The sequence below is a fragment of the Myotis daubentonii genome, chromosome X (genome assembly GCF_963259705.1).
Source record: "Myotis daubentonii chromosome X, mMyoDau2.1, whole genome shotgun sequence".
In the NCBI taxonomy this organism is placed as follows: domain Eukaryota; kingdom Metazoa; phylum Chordata; class Mammalia; order Chiroptera; family Vespertilionidae; genus Myotis; species Myotis daubentonii.
The window spans coordinates 72,298,351-72,320,743 of record NC_081861.1 but is presented as its reverse complement, the minus strand read 5'-3'; the positions used below and the strand labels follow the sequence as shown (position 1 = coordinate 72,320,743).

The following is a 22,393-nucleotide window of genomic DNA, read 5'->3' as shown; positions in this document are numbered from 1 at the left end:
CCTCGAGTTTATGATAAAGGACCAACTAGAAATTAAGCATACACTGACTGAAATAAAGAATATTATACAGACTCCCAACAGCAGACTAGAGGATCGCAAGAATCAAGTCAAAGATTTGAAATGCGAAGAAGCAAAAAACACCCAACTGGAAAAGCAAAATGAAAAAAGAATTCAAAAATATGAAGATAATGTAAGGAGCCTCTGGGACAGCTTCAAGCATACCAACATCAGAATTATAGTGGTGCCAGGAGAAGAGAGAGAGCAAGATATTTAAAACCTATTTGAAGGAATAATGACAGAAAATTTCCCCTACCTGGTGAAAGAAATAGACTTACAAGTCCAGGAAGCACAGAGAACCCCAAACAAAAGGAATCCAAAGAAGACCACACCAAGAAACATCATAATTAAAATGCCAAGAGCAAAAGACAAAGAGAGAATCTTAAAAGCAGCAAGAGAAAGAAACTCAGTTACCTACAAGGGAATACCCATATGACTGTCAGCTGATTTCTCAACAGAAACTTTGCAGGCCAGAAGGGAATGGCAAGAAATATTCAAAGTGATGGATATCAAGAACCTACAACCAAGATTACTTTATCTAGAAAAGCTATCATTCAGAATTGAAGGTCAGATAAAGAGCTTCACAGATAAGGAAAAGCTAAAGGAGTTCATCACCACCAAACCAGTATTATATGAAATGCTGAAAGGTATCCTTTAAGAAGAGGAAGAAGAAGAAAAAGGTAAAGATACAAATTATAAACAACAAATACACATCCATCAACAAGTGAATCTGAAAATCAAGTGAATAATCTGATGAACAGAATGAACTGGTGATTATAATAGAATCAGGGGCATAGAAAGGGAGTGGACTGACTATTCTTGGGGGAGAAAGGGGTGAGGGGGATGCGGGAAGAGAATGGACTAAAATCTTGCACCTATGGATGAGGACAGTGGGTGGGGAGTGAAGGAGGAGGGTGGGGTGGGAGCTGGGTGGAGGGGAGTTATAGGGGGAAAAAAGAGGAACAAATGTAATCTGAGCAATAAAGATTTAATTAATCAAAATAAAATAAAATTAAAAAAAGATTTTACTTGTACCATTGTTTGTTTTCCTTTTTATAAATTTTTCAATTATAGTTTACATTCAGTATTTATTTTATTTTAGTTTTTGGTATAGTAGTTAGACATTTAGGCATAGTAGTTAGACATTTATATCACTTGAGCCATTCTTAACAGTTTCAATATAGTTAACAAATTACTCTTTTTTTGTATAAGCTTTTCTTTTTTTATTGCTTAAAGTATTACAAAGGGTATTACATATGTGTCCTTTTTTTCCCCCCGCCCTAGACAGTCCCCTAGCCTCCCCTATCCCCCGGTGTCTTATGTCCATTGGTTATGCTTATATGCATGCATACAAGTCCTTTGGTTGATCTCTTACCCCCCTCCCTCCTGCCCCCCAACCCTCCCCGGCCTTCCCGCTGCAGTTTGACAATCTGTTTGAGGCAGCTCTGCCTCTGTATCTATTATTCTTCAAAAGTTTATAATGGTCTCTATTATCCGTGAATGAGTGAGATCATGTGGTATTTTTCCTTCATTGACTGGCTTATTTCACTTAGCATAATGCTCTCCAGTGTATAAGCTTTTCATTCATCAGAGAAAACATAATAAAAGAAAGATCATAGATCCTTTCTCACTAAACAAAAGAATCCAAAATCTATTGGCCTAAAATTTTTTTTCCATTGTTAATGCATGGAGAAATTACTGTAATAGAATATTGTTTCTTTGTAGAAATATAACCCATGATCAAAATATCACATATTTAATGTTCATAAATTTGAAAAAAGAGTACATGCCCTGGTTGTGGGCTGGATCCCTAGTAGGGGGCATGCAGAAGGAAGCCAATCAATGATTCTCCCTCGTCATTGATGTCTCTCTCTCTCTCTCTCTCTCTTTCTGCTTTCCCTTTCCCGTTATCTCTGAAATCAATATATGTATTACATATATATTTATATATATGATATATATATATATATATATATATATATATATATATATATTTAAAATAAATCTCCCTGGTGATTCTATTTGGCAACTAGAAGGAGAATGACTGCCTTAGACACCTTTTTTTATTTTATTTTTGAAATAGCATAATTTGTTTTTGTAGAAACTTCTACTACTAGATTAATAATTATTTTTAGTAAATGAGTGTTTTCAGTATAAGACTAATTTGATGTCATTATTATATATCCTAGTGTGAGAGATTTAATTACATACTATGTACTACAATAGATTAGATCATGGCTGCTTCTGGAATTCAGTTCAAAATATGCATGTGTTGAATATTGCAGCAGAATCTGTAAATTTATGTTTTCCTTGTTTTTCAACTCCAGTTTAATATAGGCCCTTTTATAATGTTTTTTTAAGCATGGATTTAGAACATCTCAAAGGATAAACTCATAGCATAATCAAGACCATAAAATGTATCTGAGCAGTAACCTATTTTCAAAACTAATGTAAATTATCCAAAATACTTGCCTTTAATATTTCAAATTAATTTTTATTAAAATTTAATACATTACCCTTATAGAGAAATTAATAAATAAATGTACCCCAAAATCCTAATGACTCATGAGCCAAAATCCATAATTAAGATTATATTTTAAAGCAGATTTATATTCTGATTTTTTACTTGATAAATATTTTAATATTAATGTTCTCATGTCATTGAAAATTCTTTAAAAGTTTTTATAAGCTAATTGTATTCCAAATTATGAATATAACATAACGTTTTATATTTTGTCATAAATATCAGTGTAGTAAATATGTTACAATTAAATACTTAGCTGCATTTCAAATACTTCCAATAAAATATTAGCAAAAAATAAATGATTCAGATATTTTTAGATGTTTGTCAAATTGTTTTTCTGGTTTTACCAATTTTTATTCTCAACAGGTGTATAGCAAATATCTGTTATATTTGCTGTTTGGGTTTTCTCTAGGTAAGAAAAATTAACTTCTGTAATAAGAACAAAGGCCTCATGAAGAAAAAACTAGTCTTTCAACATAATTAAAAACTCTTCCAAATTACTGAAAACTTTCCAGGTTAACTGACATGGGTTGTGAAAACAAGTCTGAATGGTAGTAAATAGCAGGGCAATTCCGGAAACAAATCTTTCAAAGGGCAGAAATTCCTGGATAAGTGGGCCGGACCCTGTTTCAAACTGAGTCGTAATAAGAGAGTAATTACTGTACATTGATGTCATAAACACTGAAACTTTTCCTTCAAGTACAAATGTATCTCCTGTGGAAATAATTATATGAGTGAATTTAAAGAGCCCTTATTGTATAGCCTCCACATAAATTTTGACATGAAAATCATCTGGATGCATAAAGCATTAGTAGGAATAGATTTGGGCTATTACCCAATCATCAAACTTTGGTGAGCTGATTATTGAAGCAAGGACTTTAGAAAGAGCTCTAGCTTCAACATAATCAGAATGATAAACATTATAGGAGTATAATAAGAATAATCAGAAGTTTTACTCAAATATTTTTATTCTTTTTTATTTCAGCCCTTGGGGCCCTTTATTGAAACTCACAGCACAGTATTTGAGACAGACATTGTTGACTGGCTGAACCCCAGGAGGCTGAGAAATTGAGATCCCAGCACCTTCCTGCCCTCCTGGGGGCCATTCCTCCCTGAAGGCAACCAGACCTGAGCAGCTCCGGGCTGGAGGATGGGCAGTCCAAACAGAGGTAATAAGAACATTTGGAAGCAGGGTGGCCCTGCAGCACTGCCCGAGGCTGGGGGCCCCCAAAGTCTGATAGTTGTGGCATCCATGGGGGCAGACACACCCTCAGCTGTTTTTATGAGCTCGTTCTTCCACATAGAGCTGCATCTTTAAAATGTCTGATGTCATGGTTTTTAGGGGTATCAGCCGGGGGCCATGCATGTGGACATCCTGCTCATCTGCCAGGATCCAGGGGAAATCCTTGATGACCTGGATCTTCTCCATGTTGGGAGTGGCAGCTTCCCTCGTGTGCACCAAAACTGTGAAGGTGCAGCCTGGGGGGTTGTGGTCCAGGACAGCACCACACACGCTGATCTTCAGGATGAAAGCTCAGAGCAGCTGCTCCACGTGAGACAACAGGGAGTCTGAGCTGATGGGCAGCAGTGGAGGCTGGGTGATTTCAAAGACGAATTTCTCCACTGGGTGATGCTCTTTGTCTAAAATTACCACCACCACTTTCTCCACATAATTCTTCTCCAGGAGCGGCTTGACACAGTGCAGCATGTCCTGGATATACTGGTTCAACTCCGGGTGGCAGGACATCTGGACAGGCACGTTGTCCTTCTTCCGCTTTTGGAAGATGCCCACCGGGTAGACCTCGCGCACCTAGAGGATCAGGTGCAAGGCCACCTCCAGGAACTCGCACAGCACCTCTGCCACCACTTGGCCAAAGTTGAGGTCCTGTCGCGTGAGCGTAGTCATCCTTCCCGCCACCTCGGGGGCATCAGCTGCACCGCAATTAGCCTGTTCCCTGGCCACCCACCCGCTGTCTCTGGGGTAGGAAAGGCCAGAAGGGCCACAGAGGCCAGAGGCACAGGGCCGGGAGCAGAAAGCGCACTGCTGGAGGAGAAGAAGGGCTGGAAGGAGACTCCACCCCCGCCCGGGGGTCCCTCCCCGGAGGGAGTCCCGCCCTTCTCCCTCCTGCGGCACCTGCTCCAGCCTAGGTTCACCGGTTGCTGCTCGGCCCTGGGCTGGGAACCACGGACGCGACCACTGGCGCCTCCAGCTCAATCCAAATATTTTTATTCTTGTGTGATTACTATGGTTCACAAACTCATGTACACTGGAATAGTATCTGTTAACATTCTTTGAAGCATTTAAAAAAATGTTTTCTTCTACAGAAAATTTATTTTATTGTGCCAGATGTTGGGGAAAATCCAATCTGACCCTTATTTATTTATTTTTCCTTTAAAAAAAAATTATCGGGGTGTCACTGTTTAATACAATTCTACAGGTTTCACATGCACAATTCTACAACACATCATTTGTACTTTGTATTGCATGTTCGCCATCCCTAGTCAAATCCCCAGCCTCCACCATTTATCCCTCATTTTCCTTCCCCCATCTCCTCAAACCTCCTCAACCCAGCAATCACCACACTGTTATCCATGTCTATGAATTTTTTCTTTTCTTTTTTTTTTTTGCTAAATCTCTAAACCTCCCTATTCCGCCTCCCCAATCTAACACCAATTTAAATTGAAAATCTGATCTTATATTTTTTCTTTATTGATTAAGGTATTACATATGTGTACTTATCTCCCCATTTCCCCCACCCCCCACTCACGCCCTCACCCCCTTGGTGCCTATGTCCATTGGTTAGGCTTATATGCATGCATACAAGTCCTTTGGTCCATCTCTCCCTCTTACCCCAACCCTCCCCTACCTTCCCTCTGAGGTTTGATGGTCTAATCAATGCTTCTCTGTCTCTGGATCTCTTTTTGTTCATCAGTGTATGTTTTTCATTATATTCCACCAATGAGTGAGATCATGTGATATTTATCTTTCTCTGACTGGATTATTTCACTTAGCATAATGCTCTCCAGCTCCATCCATGCTGTTGCAAATGGTAAGAATTCCTTCTTTTATACTGCAGCATAGTATTCCATTGTGCAGATGTGACACAGCTTTTTAATCCACTCATCTGCTTATATGTACACTAAGGCCTGTTGCACGAAAAGATTCATGCAATAGGCCTTCCCTTCCCCTGGCTGCCAACACTGGTTTTCCTCCAGAACCCCCCGGACCCAGGCCTTCGTTCTGGCTGGAGCCGCCTTCAAGCATTCGCTGCTCCAGCCAGAGCCTCCTTCAGTCTTTGCTCCACTGCTTCACGTCTATGTATGCAAATTAACCGCCATATTTGTTGGTGGTTAATTTGAATATCTCGCTAATTAGCCAATGGGAGGCATTGCAAAGGTACAGTCAATTACCATGTTTGTCTATTATTATATAGGATAGGCTGTTTCCTAATCTTAGCTATGATAAATTGGGCTGCTATGAACATAGGGGTGCATATATCCTTTCTGAGTGGTGTTTCTAGTTTCTTAGGGTATATTCCTAGAAGTGGGATCACTGGGTTAAGTGGGAGTTCCATTTTTCTTTTTAGAGGAAAATCCATATTGTTCTCCAGAGTGGCTGCACCAGTCTGCATTCCCACCAGCAGTGCACAAGGGTTCCTTTTTCTCCCCATCCTCCCCAGCATTTGTCATTTGTTGATTTGTTTATGATAGCCATTCTGACAGGTGTGAGATTGGATTTGCATCTCTCAGATGATTAGTGAATCTGATCATATTTTCATATGTCTCTTGGCCTTGCTTATGTCCTCTTTTGAAAGTGTCTATTTAAATCCATTGCCCATATTTTGATTGGGTTGTTTATCTTTCTTTTGTTAAGTTGTATGAGTTCCCTGTAACTATTGGAGATTAAACCCTCATCAATGATAACATTGGCGAATATGTTCTCCCATGCAGTGGGCTTTCTTGTTTTGTTGATGGTTTCTTTTGCTGTGCAGAAGCTTTTTATTTTGATGTAGTCCCATTTGTTTATTTATTTTCTTTAATTAAATCTTTATTGTTCAGATTATTACATTTGTTCCTCTTTTCTCCCCCCATAACTCCCCTCCTCCCAGTTCCCGCCCCACCCTCCGCCCTCACTCCCCACCCACTGTCCTCATCCATAGGTGCACGATTTTTGTCCAGTCTCTTCCTGCATCTCCCACAACCCTTCCCCCCGCAAGAATAGTCAGTCCATTCCCTTTCTATGTCCCTGATTCTATTATGATCACCAGGTTATTTATTCACTTGATTCTTAGATTCACTTGTTGATAGATGCATGTTTGTTGTTCATAATTTGTATCTTTACCTTTATCTTCTTCTTCCTCTTCTAAAAGCATACCTTTCAGCATTTCATATAATACTGGTTTGGTGGTGATGAACTCCTTTAGCTTCTTCTTATCCGTGAAGCTCTTTATCAGACCTTCCGTTCTGAATGATAGCTTTGCTGGATAAAGTAATCTTGGTTGTAGGTTCTTGGCATTCATCACTTTGAATATTTCTTGCCACTCCCTTCTGGCCTGCAAAGTTTCTGTTGAGAAATCAGCTGACAGTCATATGGGTATTCCCTTGTAGGTAACTGAGTTTCTTTCTCTTGCTGCTTTTAAGATTCTCTCTTTGTCTTTTGCTCTTGGCATTTTAATGATGATGTGTCTTGGTGTGGTCCTCTTTGGATTCCTTTTGTTTGGGGTTCTCTGCGCTTCCTGGACCTGTAAGTCTATTTCTTTCACCAGGTGGGGGAAGTTTTCTGTCATTATTTCTTCAAATAGGTTTTCAATATCTTGCTCTCTCTCATCTTCTGGCAACCCTATAATTCTGATGTTGGCACGCTTGAAGCTGTCCCAGAGGCTCCTTACACTATCTTCGTATTTTCGGATTCTTTTTTCATTTTGCTTTTCTGGTTGGGTGTTTTTTGCTTCTTCGCATTTCAAATCTTTGACTTGATTCTTGCGCTCCTCTGGTCTGCTGTTGGGAGTCTGTATAGTATTCGTTATTTCAGTCTGTGTATGCTTAATTTCTAGTTGGTTCTTTATCATAACATCGAGGGTCTCATTAGTTTTCTTGAGGATCTCACTACATTTATCGGTGGCTTCTAGACAGTTCTTAAGAGACCTTAAAAGTGTGGTTCTGAACTCAATATCCTCCATTGACAGTTTTGTCCTGTTTCTTTGTCTCCGCATTTTTTATGCTTTCTTGGTGCACCCTCTAGTGGTCTTTGTGCGCAGTCTTGTTGTAGTTAAGCCTTGATTGTTGTCGGCAATACCAGGGGTGATTTGACCTCCAGGCTAACTGGATATGAGAGTCAGCTGTGTCTGCAGTGGGAGAGCTTCTGTGCTGGATCTGTAGGGTGGTGCTAATCTAGCGTTTGCCTGAGGCTATCTAGCAAATGGCTCTGCGCAGGGCTTGGGCGGGGTGGGTCCCAGGGGATCTACAGGGTGGGAAGGAGTGAGCAGTTATGGCTGATCTCAGTTCTGTACCTAGGTGCTCTGCCTCACAGAGCCCCAGCAACTGCTGCAAACCTCGGAGAGAAAGCTGCCTTCGAGTTCCGACTGAAGCCAGACAGTCCCGCTTCTCCCGTTTGAGTCTGGGTCCCTAGGGACTCGCCTGGATCTGGAGCACAGAGTCTGAAACTCCCTCCCTATTGAAAACAACAACCATGCCCTCCGCTGCCAGCCCGCTCGCGCGCACTCCGCACCTGAGTATTTCACTTCAGCACTGCACCTCCTCTGAATCTGGGTATGATATTCTCTTTCCTCCTAGTTGTAGAATTTCCACTCAGCCAGCCTTCCTGTGGTTCTGGATGATGTCCGTTCCATCTTTAGTTGTTTTTTTGAAGTGGTTGTTCGAGGCAGCAATCTCCGGCGTTAACCTATGCCGCCATCTTGGTTTCTCCCCCATTTGTTTATTTTCTCTTTAGTTTCCATTGCCCTAGGAGCTGTAAACCTGTACTTGGAAAACTACAGGAGACTGAAAAAAGAGATTGAGGAAGTAATAAACAGATGGAAGAAAATGCCATGTTCATGGATTGGTAGAATCAACATTATTAAAATGTCCATACTACCCAAAGCAATCTACAGATTCAATGCACTCCCCATTAAAATACCAACAGCATATTTCACAGACCAAGAATGAACTCTCCAAAAATTCATGTGGAATAAAAAAAGACCCTGAATAGCTGCAGTAATCCTGAGAAAGAAGAACAAAGTAGGAGGGATCTCAATACCAGATATCAAGCTGTATTACAAAGCCACTGTTCTCAAAACTGCCTGATGCTAGCACAACAACAGACATATAGATCAATGGAATAGAATAGAGAACCCAGAAATCGACCCAAGCTATTATGCTCAATTAATATTTGACAAAGGAGGTAAGAGCATACAATGGAGTCAAGACAGTCTCTTCAAGAAATTGTGCAGGAAAAATTGGACAGATACATGCAAAAGAAATGAAACTAGTCCACCACCTTACACCATACACAAAAGTAAACTCAAAATGGATAAAGGACTTAAACATAAGATGGTAAACCATAAAAATCTTAGAGGAATCCACAGGTAGCAAAATCTCAGACATATGCTGAAGCAATATCTTCACCAATGTAGCCCCTAGGGCAATCTTATATTTTTATAGAGCAGGAAAATATTAACTTAGGCCCCAAACTCAAATGAGGGTGGATGGATAGCCATAGATTATCAACAGAGAATACTTTAATCTTCATCCAAAGCAATATATAAATGAGACAGACAAGTTCCTTTTAATCTACATCCATGAGGCAGATATTCCCTTGAGAATGAGATATTGCTCATCAGTCTCTAGCCTGACTCCTTGTTCTATGTATAGCCTTTTTTTGTCTTTCATAATACTCACATATCAGGCAAAATAATCAATAAAACAATTGGGACTAGTTGATGCCTATACGTAACAAATAACTTTGGATGTCATTTGGCTTGCTGGATTCTGCCTATTGTCTCATTCCAGGTCTCAGATAATTTTCCTTTATATAAACTTTATCTACACTAATAAAAGACAAACATGCAAGTTGATGGTACCTTTGCTATGCCTTAAGCCATGCCCACCAGCCAATCAGAGCGGCTATATGCAAATTAGCCCAACCAAGATGGTGGCCTGCAGCCACGGAGCTGGAGTGAGCAGGAGGCTTCGTTTCTCCAGCGATGGGGGAAGCCAAGCTTCCTGTCTGCCACAGCGGCTCTGAGCTCCACTCAAAGCAACAAAGTTTCAATTATAGAAGATAAATAAACCCCAGGTACCTGCTTTCAGCCAGCTGTGGCCACAGAGCTGGAACGAGCAGGAGGCTTCCCTCCTGCCTGCCCTGGCCAACTCTGAGCGCTTCTCAAGGAAAGGAAGTTTCAATTATAGAAGGTAAATAAATCCCATAATAAAAAAAAAAAAGAAAAAAAGGAGAGGCTGGGAGCTTCCATCGCCAGGGGGCTTGGCCAGCCTGAAAATGGCCCTCAGCCCCTCACCCCATCTGGACAGGCACCCCAGTGGGGACCCCCCACCTTAAAGGGAGTGTGGCCAGCCCAAAAACAGCCATCAGCCCCTCACCCAGGCTGGCCAAACCTCCATGGGGTGAGGGTCCCCACTGGGGGGCTCTTGACCAGCCTGCAAACAGTCATCAGCCCCTCACCCAGGCTGGCCAGGCACCCCAGTGGGGACCCCTACCCTGAAGGGGATGTGACCAGCTGCAAACAGCCATCATCCCCTCACCCAGGCTGGCCAGGCACCCCAGCGGGGCACCCACCCTGATCCAGGACACCCTTCAGGGCAAACCAGTTGGCCCCCACCTGTGCACAGGTCCTCTATCTTATATAATAATAAAAGGGCAATATGCAAACTGACCCTAACAGCAGAAAGACTGGGAATGACTGGTCATTATGACATATACTGACCACTAGGGGGCAGATGCTCAATGCAGGAGATGCCCCCTGGTGGTCAGTGCGCTCCCACAGGGGGAGCTCTGCTCAGCCACAAGCCAGGCTGAAGACTGTCAGTACAGTGGTGGTGGTGGGAGCCCCTCCTGCCTCCTCAGCAGCACTAAGGATGCCCGACTTCAGCTTAGGCCTACTCCCCGCTGGCAAGTGGTCAGCCCCTGAGGGCTCCCAGGCTTCCAGAGGGATATCTGACTGTCAGCTTAGGCCCGATCCCCCAGGGAGCAGGCCTAAACCAGCAGGTGGTTATCCCCCAAGGGGTCCCAGACTGCTAGAGGGCACAGGCCAGGCTGAGGGACCCCCCCTCCAAGTGCACAAATTTTTGTGCACCAGGCCTCTAGTATATATATATATAGTTTTTAAGGATTTCATAGTAGGAAGATTTAAGTAAAACTACTGTTCTCTATTGTAGTAAATATATTTATATTCACTATTCCTCATCTTTATATAAAAGAAATCATATAAAATGCACTTCTTTTTTTGTTTGTTTTATTTTCTCTGTATGTTTTTTTAAAATAAAATCTTTATTGTTCCTCTTTTTCCCCCCCATAACTCCCCTCCTCCCAGTTCCCGCCCCATCCTCCGCCCTCACTCCCCACCCACTGTCCTCTTCCATAGGTGCACGATTTTTGTCCAGTCTCTTTCCGCATCTCCCACACCCCTTTCCCCCCCAAGAATAGTCAGTCCATTCCCTTTCTATGTCCCTGATTCTATTATGATCACCAGGTTATTTATTCACTTGATTCTTAGATTCACTTGTTGATAGATGCATATTTGTTGTTCATAATTTGTATCTTTACCTTTTTCTTCTTCCTCTTCTTAAAGGATACCTTTCAGCATTTCATATAATACTGGTTTGGTGGTGATGAACTCCTTTAGCTTTTCCTTATCTGTGAAGCTCTTTATCTGACCTTCCGTTCTGAATGATAGCTTTGCTGGATAAAGTAATCTTGGTTGTAGGTTCTTGGTATTCATCACTTTGAATATTTCTTGCCATTCCCTTCTGGCCTGCAAAGTTTCTGTTGAGAAATCAGCTGACAGTCATATGGGTATTCCCTTGTAGGTAACTGAGTTTCTTTCTCTTGCTGCTTTTAAGATTCTCTCTTTGTCTTTTGCTCTTGGCATTTTAATTATGATGTTTCTTGGTGTGGTCTTCTTTGGATTCCTTTTGTTTGGGGTTCTCTGCGCTTCCTGGACCTGTAAGTCTATTTCTTTCACCAGGTGGGGGAAGTTTTCTGTCATTATTTCTTCAAATAGGTTTTCAATATCTTGCTCTCTCTCATCTTCTGGCACCCCTATAATTCTGATGTTGGTACGCTTGAAGCTGTCCCAGAGGCTCCTTACACTATCTTTGTATTTTCTGATTCTTTTTTCATTTTGCTTTTCCGGTTGGGTGTTTTTTGCTTCTTCGCGTTTTGAATCTTTGACTTGATTCTTGTGCTCCTCTGGTCTGCTGTTGGGTGTCTGTATACTATTCTTTATTTCAGTCAGTGCATGCTTAATTTCTAGTTGGTTCTTTATCACAACATCGAGGGTCTCATTAGATTTCTTGAGGATCTCACTACATTTATCGGCAGTCTCACCAGTCTTTTCGAGGGCCTTACTAAGTTTATCGGCAGCTTCTAGACAGTTCTTGAGAGACCTTAAAAGTGTGGTTTTGAGCTCTATATCTTCCATTTCTGACATTTGCGTTCTGTTTCTTTGTCTCCGCATTTTTTTATATTTTCTTGGTGCACCCCCTAGTGCTCTTTGTGCGCAGTCTTATAGTTAAGCCTTGATTGTTGTTGGTAATACCAGGGGTGATTTGACCTCCAGGCTAACTGGCTATGAGAGTCCGCTGTGTCTGCAGTGGGAGAGCTTCTGTGCTGGATCTGTAGGGCGGTGCTAATCTAGCCTTTGCCTGAGGCTATCTGGCAAATGGCTCTATTGTGCAGGGCTTGGGCGGGGCGGTCCCCTGGGATCTACAGGTCCGGTGTGGCGAGCAGTTATGGCTGATCTCAGTTCCGTCCCTAGGGGCTCTGCCTCTCAGAGTCCCAGCAACCACTGCAAATCTCGGAGAGAAAGCTGCCTTCGAGTTCCGACCGAAGTCAGCCAGTCCCGCTTCTCCCATTTGAGTCTGGGTCCCCAGAGACTCGCCTGGATCTGGAGCTCAGAGTCCTAAACTCCCTCCAGATTGAAAACAACAACCGCGCCCTACGCCTCCAGCCCGCTCCGTGCGCGCACTCTGCACCTGAGTATTTCACTTCAGCACTGCACCTCCTCTGCGTCTGGGTATGATATTGTCTTTCCTCCTAGTTGTAGAATTTCCACTCAGCCAGCCTTCCTGTGGTTCTGGATGATGTCTGTTCTGTCCTTTAGTTATATCTCTGAAGTGGTTGTTCGAGGCAGCAATCTCCGGCGTTAACCTATGCTGCCATCTTGGTTTCCTACAACTAATTGTTTTAATGACAAGAAATCATATAAAATGCACTTCTTATGTCTGGTTATTTTTCTTAATATTTTTGTTTCTTAGATTCACTATATTGTCATTCTGAATGGTTCATTCTCATGCTGTATATTATTTTTTAATTTAATTTTGTTTTATTTCTTAAATCATTACAAAGAGTATTACACATGTCTCCTTCCCCCCCCTGTTGACATTCCCCCAGCCTCCCCCACCCCCAGTGTCTTATGTCCATTGGTTATTCTTATATGCAGGCATACAAGTCCTTCGGTTGATCTCCTACCCGCCCCCAACCTTCCCCAGGCTTCCCACTGTAGTTTGACAGTCTGCTCAATGCTGCTCTGCCTCTGTATCCATTTTTGTTTATCAGTCTATAATGGTCCTTAGTATCCATAAATGAGTGATATCATGTGGTATTTTTCTCGGCTTCCCAGGGGCCGTCTCAGCCTCACAGGGGCCATCTCAGCCTCACAGGGGCCATCTCAACCTCACCAGGGCCGTTTCAACCTCATTGGGGCCGTCTCAACCTCTCAGGGTCCGTTTCAACCTCACAGGGGCTGCTTCAACCTCACCAGGGCCATCTCAACCTCACTAGGGCTGTTTCAACTTCACCGGGGCCGTTTCAGCCTCACAGGGGCCGTCTCAGCCTCATGAGGGCTGTCTCAGTAACACAAAGTTTGGCATTCTGTCTTTTGTTGGGCAGATCCTTGCTGGACAAAATCTCCAGTCATTCTTGGTGGCTAAATATTTGGTATGCTTGCTTGGAATTCGTTTTCTACTAAGTGCACAGACTTCTTGTCTGCTGTCTTCCAGCGTCCCATGTGAGACTGGATCTGGTGGACCTGCTTTTGCGTTTACTGGTACAGCGGTTCCATGTTGCCAGCCCAGCCGGGTCCAGCTCCGGCTTCCTCTAAACCTGATTCTGCTTCTTGAGTGTGTCCCTTATGCATGCGAGGAGTTGAAATCTGCAGTTTGTTGGGTTGGGCTGCACAAGCGCAGGTGGTTCCTTTTGTACCACTGACACAGCTTGAGTGGGGATATAAATTGAGTAGGGTGGGGTCTCCAGGAATCACCAGGGCGGAGCAAGGGGTAATGGCATCTCCTTGACTCCTTGCCTCTCCACGACTCCGTGTCTCCACATCCCCAAGTGCCAGCGGGCAGCTCCATGAGAAAGCCCCCCTCACTCTCTGACCCGTTGCAAGGCCATCCTGCCTCTGCCCGTAAGGGTCTGGGACCTCCATTCTTGGCACCTCTGCATATCCTACTCAGTCTCAATGCTCTTCTTTCTTTCCTTCCTGTTGTAGAGCTTCCACTGGGCCAGCTTTCCCATGGTTCTGAATGATAGCTGTTTGTTTTATAGTTGGTAGTCTCGATGTTGTTGTGGACGGCAGCACGCACAGGTCTGTACCTTACGTCGCCATCTTGGTTCCCTCTCTGCAGCAGTTTTAATGGGTGAAGGCCAATGTTCCCACTTATGCTAAGCCAGCCCCAGCCTGTGCATTTGTTGCAGAGAAGACTGGTTTGTCTTCGTGATTGATCCAGGCTCCCCAGTGGCTGCTGAGCTGCACTGCTGGCCCACTCCTGACATGCACACAGCCTGTGGCTTGCTCAAAACTACCTTGTGTGAGTATAACAGTTTGTTTTTTTTTTTACTGTAATTTAGGCCCCAATCTCAAATGAGGGTGGATGGATAGCCATAGATTATCTGTAATTTTGACAAACTGGAGGTTGTTTTCTTTTTTTCTCTTAGAAATAGTGAAGTTATAAACATTCTAGCATGGCTTTTATGAACATATGTGCATAATTCTGATAGATATATTCCTGAGAGAAAACTTGTTATGTACTAGGTGATGACTATGTTCAGATTTAATAAATTATACCAAATGGTTTTATAAGGTGGTTATATCAAATTACATGCCCACCTTCAGTTTTAGTTGACCCACATCTATACAAAAAAATGTTATTTTCCATTTTTCTTTGTTTTATTTTGTTTTTCTATCCTGGTTGTTGTTTGGTTGACACTGTCCTTTTAAATTGTATTTACTTGATAATTAATGAAACTGAGAACCTCGATATATATTTATTTTCCATCTGATTAACTCCATTTTCCTGGAAGTCTGAGGTCATATTTTATTCTGGGTTGTATGATTTCCTTAATATATATATATATATATATATATATATATATATATATATATATATATATATATTTAACATATTTTATTGATTTTTTACAGAGAGGGAGGGGGAGAGATAGAGAGTAAGAAACATCGATGACAGAGAAACATCGATCAGCTGCCTCCTGCACATCTCCTGCTGGGGATGTGCCCATAACCCAGGTACATGCCTTTGACCAGAATCAAACCTGGGACCTTTCAGTCCACAGGCCAACACTCTATCCACTGAGCCAAACCAGTTTCAGCTATATATATAATTTTAAACATATTTATTAAATGTTAATACTCATACTATATAACACATTTGATTTTGGTATATGCACACATATTTGAAGCCATTAGCATAGTCAATTACAGAATATTTTCATTATCTAAAAAAGGAAGTCTCATAGGAGTGAGGTCAGCAAGATGGCAAAATACAAGGTCCCTACTTGCATTCCCCTACAGCAACAATAACTTGACAGCCATGCATGAATAAATGTGCCTTTGTGGAAGCTTTTGATTCTAGGTAGGACTTTGCAAAATCCTGGTGAAGTCAAAGAATAAGTATAGTAGTTGTGAAAAGGCAGACCATACTCAGGTGACAGGCTTGCCAATGGTGGTCCTGGCTACAGAAGCAGAAACAATTGTGGATTTAACAAAAACCTCATTTGGCCTTTCAACTAGCACCACCCCCCAAGGGACTTGGGAGAAATCATGCCAACCTCTGTCTTAAGTATCAAGACTGCAGACTCTAGTCTTGGTTGTGGTCACTGAAGTGTCCAGCTTTACACCTTGTCAGCCATGATTCAGAAGCAGCCCTGTTCACCCAGAGACCCAAAATGATACATATTATTCATGTCTGTGGAAAAAGATCTATCAAACTCAGTCTAATTACAAATCCTGAAACAGCCATGTGACCTGACTCTCACTATTATCAGTCATTGTCTGGAAGTAGTTCTGCTCTCTTAAGGGAATCAGTGAGACACATGCTTGCCCATGTCCCCAAAAGTAGGTTCAATGACCTCAGTTTAACTCAGATCCTGAATCAGACCTGTGAGCTTCCAGCCCTGCACAACTATGGTCTGGGAACAGTCCTGCATATCCACGATCCTTGTATCAGACATGTTCAACAGTAACTCTGGAGGCAGGGCTTCAAATCTTGGACCCATCTATGGATCCTGAAGAAGCCCTGATACTCAGTTCAAACATATTTAGTCCACAGTACAAGGACAGTCCTACCTGCCCAGGGATCTACATAATAACACAGCATAAGCCCTCCCATAGACCCAATAAAAGCCACACCTGTCTTCATATCTTGTAACAGGCTAGTCATTTGTAGGTCCAACTATAGATCAAAATCAGACCCTTGTCCCAGACACAACTTTATCAACTGAGATTCTGGATGCAGTTCTATTCACCTAGACCAGAAAGAATCCAGACTCACCTGAGTTCCCACAGGTCCACAAATCATGGACCCCACTGTGACCAAGCAACAGCCATGTTATCTGGTCCCAAAACATCTTGACAGCAATTAATGAGGCAACCACATCATCCTAGGGACCTGAATCAAGGTCTTTACCTGACAAAAAATCAGTCTGTAAGAATAGGAGAGGGGTCTAGTTCTTCAAATGCAGGGAAACCAATGAAAGGCTACACATAAAACAAGGAATCAGAAAAACATAACAACAGCATCAAAGTAAACTAATAAAGTTTGAGTAATTGAGCCTAAAGAAGTAGAGATTTATAAAACCCTTGAAAAAGAATTCAAAATAATAATTTAAAAGAAATTCAATGATAAACAAAAGAAAATATATAGACAACAAAAAAGAATCAGGGAAAAATACATTAGCAAAATGTTAAGTTTAATAAAACTTAGAAACCAAAAGTAGAACCAAAAACAGAAAACCTACTTTCCAGAAAGTAAGGTAAAGGAATTGAATGAATGGGGGAATGGCCACAGTTCAGTATAGAGGAGGTACAACGAGAATTAATGGATAAGAAGAAAAGTAAAAAACATTCTCTCAATATATAAATTAAAAAAACAAAACTTCCCTATATTTAATCTATCTATCTATATTTCCATCTATTTTTCACTTTTTTTCAGTAAAATAATTTAACAGAGAGCACCAATAGCAGACTTGATTATGAAAAACAATCAATAAAATAAAAAATGGTCATTTGAAAATAGTCATAGAATCAAAAAAAGAAAATAAGTAATTAAAGAATATGGGATCTGCCCTGAGCAGTTTGGCTCGGTGGATAGAGAGTCAGGCTGTGGACTGAAGGGTCCCAGGTTTGATTCTGGTCAAGGGCATGTACCTTGGTTGCGGGCATATCCCCAGAAGGGGGTGTGCAGGAGGCAGTTGATCGATGTTTCTCTCTCACTGATGTTTCTAACTCTCTATCCTTTTCTCTTCCTCTCTGTAAAAAATCAATAAAATACATATATTTTTAAAAGAATATGGGATCTATGTGATGTCATCGAGCAAAGGGAAATACACATTAAAGGAATCCTAGAATGAGTAGAGAAAAAGCAGCAGAAATCTTATCTAAATAAATAATGGCTGAAAACTTCCCAAATTTGGGGAAAGCAAGGAGCATTCAGATTCATGAAAATTAAAAGATCTTGTGAGGTCAACCAAAAAAGACACATTACAATCAAATTTCCAAAAATTCAAAGACAAAAAGAGAACTTTCAACGTAGTAAGAGACAAGGGAGGATGGCGGCCGGCAGTATGGCAGTGAGGGAGAGAGTGTGAGTGAATGAGGGAGCAAAAGGAGATTGCATGGACGTGTGGTGCGTGTGTGTGTGTGTGTGTGTGTGTGTGTGTGTGTGTGAGAGAGAGAGAGAGAGAGAGAGAGAGAGAGAGAGAGAGAGAGTTATATTCTTAAGGACTTTTGAGGGCTGGCAGACTGGGCTCTCCTAGCTGGGTGACCTCTACTACTGCTGCAATCTCTCCTGGGGTGGCTGGCTCTGCCACAGAGGCCACACCATTTTAAAGGGGATAGATTCTGTGACCAGGATACCAGCCTCACTTCCACCCTGGAAGACCTCAGACACCACCCAGGACCCTACAGTCACACTGGCCAGGGATCTGCTGCCTCAGCTGTGAACCCATGAACACCAAGACTCCAACTTCCCAGGTCAAAGACTCCTATAAATTTTGTCCAGGGGGAGACAAAATGGTGGCTGAATAGGCAGATGGGTCCTGTGCATTCTCATGGAGCAGATTGAAGGAACAGCTGAATCCAATTATATCCATCCAGAATTGGAGAGTTAAACACAGCTGGAGAGCCAATCCATGGACAGAAAGGTCAGAGGTTGCCTGGAGAACAGTAGGATCAGGGATCTGGGCTGGAGAGAGATGCACCACCACCAGGACTAGAGCGTCAGAGTCAGAAGGAAACTGTGCTACACCAAGTGCGTGTCCCTTGGGGACACGCATAACACTTGACTGTGGAGGGGGTCCACAAGGCTGTTGGCAGTGGAGGACTCTAGATCTAAGCCCACAGCAGTGGGGAACTCTAAATCTAAACCCACAGCCATGGGAGGCTGCACCCAGAAAGGCAGCCTGAAGTTCTGCACTTACCATGCAGTGCCGGGGAGAGAAATGCACAGCGACTCGGTTGCTCTGTCTTTATATTTTCCTTGCTTTTACTCGGATCTTTTCACCAACAAACACTAACCAAAGCTGTGGTGCAGTTGGATGTAGTTTTGTGGAGGCTGGGGAGCAAGACAGGGAGAGCTAACAAGGAATCCAGCTCTGGGACAGGCTGATCCTTCCAACTCTGAACAGCCACTTTTCTTCAGAAGAGACAGACCCTCCTAGAAGCACAGCCACACCCAGATTTGAGCTGTGCAGGGAAACAAGGATTCTGAATGCTCCCAGGGAGCCCACAGGGTCTGGGTTGAGAAGACATTTGGTCTCAAAAACTAATACAGCAATACCCCAACCTAGAGATGGTGTGAGAAATAGACACTTGTGTAAATTCGACTGAAAGCAGGCAAACAAAGCAGGCAGATTGGTCTTGCATGCCTGGTACCATGGCTGTGGAGACAGCCACAGAGGAGTAGTGGATCACTGGGAACTTCAACACTGGGATGACTACCTAACAGGTAACTGAAAAGTGGCAGACAGAACAGTAGAGAGGGGTCTTATACCAACCCCTATGGTACATTAAAACTCAGCTGAAATGAACGAAACTTCACTTTTTTATTTTTTTATCTTTTACTTAAGGAAGAAAATTTTTTCTTTATTTTATTTTATTATTTTTATTTATATTACTATTTTAACCTTTTATTTTTTTGAATTAGTGTTCTAAATTCTATTTTTATTTTTTATCATTATTTTACTTTATCTCATTTTTTCCTTTTTGCCAACCTTTTCTTCCTCATTTCTTTTTTTTTTTTTACATCTGGTTTCTCTTTTCCTGTTCCTGCTTTAGTTTTTCTCTTTATTTTCTTTTTACTCCTAGTTAAAAATTGATCTTCTTTATCTGCTTTATTAACATGTTACTATTATAGTAATCTGTTGGTTTACTCATATATCTAATCTCCTCTCCCCTGCTCCAAGTCCATGCACCCTTATCATTTTCTCTTTCTTTGCTAGGCATTTTTTTATGCTTGTGTTTTTCCTCTCTTCACTTGCTCTCTTCTTCTCCTAATTTCTTAATTAGTTTCACTCACCAAACTCACCCCTATTTGCTCTCTATTCTATTATCTTTTTTGAAAAATAGATGGAAATATAGATAGATAGGTTAAAGAAAGGGAAAGTTTGGTTTTTTTATTTATATATTGATAATTTTGTCTTTTACTTTTCTTCTTATCCATTTATTCTCTTTCTACCTCCTCTATACTGAACAGTGGCCATTCCCCCATTCATTCAATTCTTTTACTTTACTTTCTGGAAATAAGCTCTCCCTCTTCAGATTCAGTCCCCCCCCCCTTTATTCTGGGTGTTTGTTGTTTGCATTTTTTTTCGGTTTATTTGTTTGTTTTTGGGGTGTTTTCTCCCCATATACATATATTTTTTCTTGTCCTTTTTTATTATTTTTGTTCTCTCTCTTACATTTTTTTTTCTTTTCTCAATATCATTTTGGTGCTCTTCTCCCCTACTTATTTTTTTCTCTGGTGGTCACCTTTATTTGGGATATCGGTGTCATGAATGCATTTGTGTTTTATTCCCTCTATGTCATGTCTCGCTGAGTTGTATTTTGTGCCTTTTGGTCAACCTGGTAGGGAGTGAGCCAACCCTGAGAGGAGAAAAAAATGGGGAGACAAATAAACAGCCCCCATATGAAAGAAAAGGAGGAATCACTGGAAAAGAAAGTAAATGATAAGAGTTCCTTCCTTTTTAGAGCAGCATAGTATTCCATCGTGTAGGTGTACCACAGTTTTCTAATCCATTCATCTACTGATGGGCACTTAGGCTGTTTCCAGATCTTAGCTATGGTGAATTGTGCTGCTATGAACATAGGGGTGCATATATCCTTTCTGATTGGTGTTTCTGGTTTCTTGGGATATATTCCTAGAAGTGGGATCACAGGGTCAAATGGGAGTTCCATTTTCAGTTTTTTGAGGAAACTCCAGGAACTGGAGAGCATTATGCTAAATGAAATAAGCCAGTCAATGAAGGAAAAATACCACATGATCTCACTCATTCATGGATAATAGAGACCATTATAAACTTTTGAACAATAATAGATACAGAGGCAGAGTTGCCTCAAACAGATTGTCAAACTGTAGCGGGAAGGCCGGGGAGGGTTGGGGGGCAGGAAGTAGGGTGGTAAGAGATCAACCAAAGGACTTGTATGCATGCATATAAGCATAACCAATGGACATAAGACACTGGGGGATAGGGGAGGCTAGGGGACTGTCTAGGGCTGGGGGAAAAATGGACACATATGTAATACCCTTTGTATTACTTTAAGCAATAAAAAAAAAGAAAGAAAGTAAATGAAATGGAGGCAACCAATTTGTCAGAGAAAGAATTTAGAGCAATGGTCATAAGGATGCTGAAAAGCATGGAAGACAAATTCAACAAAATGTATAAAAATCAAGAGGAAATGGAGAAGAACCAGGAGGGAATGAAGAATGACATAGCTGCAATAAAGACAACAAGAGCCTTAGCTGGGTTGGTTCAGTGTATAGAGCATCAGCCTGCAGACTGAAGGGTCCCAGGTTCAATTCTCGTCAACAGCACATGCCCAGGATGCAGGCTCTATCCCCAGTAGGGGATGTGCAGGAAGCAGATGATCAATTATTCTCTCTCATCACTGATGTTTCTCTCTCTCTCTCTCCCTCTCCCTTCCTCTCTGAAATCAATAAAAATATATTTTAAAAACAACACAATAGAAAGAATCAACAGTAGACTAGAAGAAGCTGAGGACCACATCAGTGAGGTAAAAGACAAGGTAAAAGAAAACACCCAAACAGAGCAGCAAATGGGGGGAAAAAAGAATGAGAAGAGCTTAAGGGAGCTACGGGACAACAAGAAATGAAACAACATATGCATAATAGGGGTGCCAGAAGGAGAGGAAACTGAGCAAGGAATAGAAAACCTGTTTGAAGAAAAAATGACAGAAAAATTTCCTGATATTGGGAAGAAAAAACTCACAAAGTACAAGAAGCTCACAGATTCCCAAACAAGATAAACCCAAAAAGACCAACACCAAGAACCATCATAATTAAGTTGGTGAACACCAAAGACAAAATAAGAATCTTAAAGGCTGCCAGAGAGAGACAGAAAGTTACTATAAGGGATATCCCATTAGACTATCAACCAATTCCTCAACAGAAACACATCAGGCTAGAAGAGAATGGATGCAAAGAAAGGAACTAAATCCAAGAATACTATACCCAGCAAGGCTATCATTCAAAATTGAAGGCAAAATAATGATCTTTATAAACAAAAAAGGGCTAGGGAAATTTATTGCCACCAAATGCAAGAAATGCTAAAGGGACTGCTGTAAAAAGAAGAAATAGAAAGGAAAGAAGAAACACAGGCATAAACAATAAAAATGGCAACAAAGAAGTACCTTATCAATAATAACCTTAAATGAAATGGATAAAATGTTCCAATCAAAAGACATAGGGTAGCTGAATGGATAAAAAACAAACAAACAAACAAAACCGGGGACTTCCGCCTTCCTCCTCCTGGCGGGCATTTTGACCCCTTCACTTTCTTCAAAGCTTCACAGGCCTCAGCCCACTGGTCCGTTCCCGCAGCCT

The 22,393-nt window shown here is 41.6% G+C and overlaps 1 pseudogene; it reads right to left on the bottom strand.

Annotated features, from left to right (window-relative positions):
* Positions 1 to 3,571: 3,571 nt before the first annotated feature.
* Positions 3,572 to 4,614, bottom strand: LOC132224985 (mitotic spindle assembly checkpoint protein MAD2B-like; annotated as a pseudogene).
* Positions 4,615 to 22,393: the final 17,779 nt, after the last annotated feature.